At 32.9% G+C, this 2,288-nt stretch overlaps 1 non-coding gene across 1 annotated transcript in view; it reads right to left on the bottom strand.

Annotated features, from left to right (window-relative positions):
• LOC108734274 overlaps positions 1-906 on the bottom strand; it is a 22,588-nt gene extending 21,682 nt beyond the window's left edge. Inside the window, exon 1 of the transcript XR_003230854.1 lies at positions 709-906. This is a non-coding gene — a transcript (lactase-phlorizin hydrolase). The remainder of the gene's footprint in view (positions 1-708) is intronic.
• Positions 907-2,288: the final 1,382 nt, after the last annotated feature.

The following is a 2,288-nucleotide window of genomic DNA, read 5'->3' as shown; positions in this document are numbered from 1 at the left end:
GTTACTTTTATTTTTATCCATTTTAATTTTCGTTGCTAAAATTAATTGATTCATTAGTTAACTAGGTTCTAATTACACCAGATTTATGATAACAAGTATAAAGATGAATAAAAATGAAATGCTAGACTATCGAAGAAATTATTAGCTTTCTATTTATTTGATATCCTTATCGAACTTCAATTTTGCTAATTTTAATAGTTTCTTGAACTAAATTCAAATGGGGTGAAAAAATATCAAATATAAAATAGATCTATTATGTTCAACCAATTTAATTGTTTCGATAAAACTTAATAAAGCAAAATTATATTTTTAGTCGTCTACAAATAATATTTTGATGTTTGCTCAAGTATTCAAGGTCTAAAGTTTTTAGCCGACGGAATTGCAAGCTGATAACTATTTACAATTATTACTTCTGGTTTTATCACTGGTTGTGATAAATTGACCAATTCATCTACTAATAATGCACAATTAAAATTTTATTAAAATCAGCAAATTAAAGTCAAATCCGATTTTATTGTGCGGATCCAAAAATCAACTCATAAATCCCAAAAAATATTAAAATGATATAATTATCACAAAAAAAATACCTATTTGGGAGATTCGATTAACTATAATGAAAGAAAAACAAAGTTGAAAGTATGTCGTTGCTAAATTCTATAATTCGCACAATAAGATCGATTTTGACTGTGTGATACATACGTGACTTACCACTTTCAAAAGTTGACTTTATTTGACAATATTCTCAGGACATGAATCAATATTACGCACAAATTAGGAACTTTAAGTTATTGTGATATATTGCAACCTTTTAATAGATTATGGACTGTAATAACATAAGGACGATAATAAAGAGGACAGAATTACAAGAGCACTTTAATTGACAACAGATGTTGTAATTGAACTGTTGACAACAATTCCTTTTAAGTATAAAGATTTCCATTGCGTTTAGTTTCCTTGATTAATCCCGATAATTAAATGCAATGGAATTTTTATGTTAATCATGCCTGCGGTATTTACTTTGATACTACGAGTATATTCTAGTTTTTTTTTGTGTGCAACATCCTTTTAATTCTCATCAAAACAATATGTATATGTATATCAAACGTGCTCTTTGTACACTACTTTTGTATTTTTTTGACTGATAATTTAAGACATGAAAGTATCTTGCGTAAGTAACCGTAAACAACTTGCTTCATCATCATAGTCATTATAAGGTCGCCAGTCCTAAGACTGGTTGGACACGCACTTCCGCTCCTTGCTATCCTCAGATAATCTTCGCATTTCTCTAAAACTAGAACATTGTACATCCTTAATTGTTTGTGAACAGTAATCTAATCTAGGTCCACCTTCCCGAGATAAAGATGTTCAGTCTTTCAGAGTCACTGAAAGCGAGACTCGAGTCTGTCGAGAGATAGCCAAAAATTCTGTTTAGCTTCTCTGAAAGAAAGACTCGAGTCGCTCATAGAGAGATCCTCATTTCGTATTCAGTCTCTGAACGAGAGACTCGAATCTCTAAATAAGTAATGTCTCGATAGACATGGTTAAAATTAAAGTTCAACATTTTTCAGAGATCTCAGTCTTTCTAAGAGAGACTCGAGTCTTTCAATTTTTCAGTTTTATTAATTCAGTCTCTCTGTGAGAGACTCGAATCTCCGAATTAACAATTTTATCGTTCGAGTCTCTGATACAGAGACTGTGAGAGATCCATAAAAACACTTAGGCAATAACTGAGAGACTGTGAAAGACTGTGAGAGACGCTCTCAAAGACGCTGAAGGACTCCGAGAGACTGGAGAGACTGAAAATTATTGTCTAGGGTTTACCCCTCCTAACTCCCGCTTCTGCCTCTAATGTCTCTAACTAGACCTTCATGTCTGAGAATGTGTCCTACCAACCTATCTCGCCTATTTCTTATTGACTTCCATAGAGTCCGCTGTTCTTCTATTCTTTCTAATATTTCTTCACTTTTAAACTTCTCTATCTACGGTATCCTCATCATTCGCCTGTAACATCACATTTCGAACGTTTCTAACCTTTTCCTTTCCACAGAGCTAACCGTCCATGTTTTGCATCCGTACAGCGCCCCGATCCAAGCATACACCTTTTTATAATAAGCATAGAAGTGACTTTTTTTTAAGGCGACTCGACCCTGCACTATCCTCTGCTTTATATCTCTACTACTCCTTCCGTCCTGAATTATCTGATATTATTATTATCTTTATTTATTTATTATTCTAATTCTTCGTCTCCTATCTTTATATTCGCTCTTTCCCCTACTTTTACTTCCCTT

The sequence above is a fragment of the Agrilus planipennis genome, unplaced genomic scaffold (genome assembly GCF_000699045.2).
Source record: "Agrilus planipennis isolate EAB-ADULT unplaced genomic scaffold, Apla_2.0 scaffold83, whole genome shotgun sequence".
NCBI lineage: Eukaryota > Metazoa > Arthropoda > Insecta > Coleoptera > Buprestidae > Agrilus > Agrilus planipennis.
This window is presented reverse-complemented; position numbering and strand designations above follow the sequence as displayed.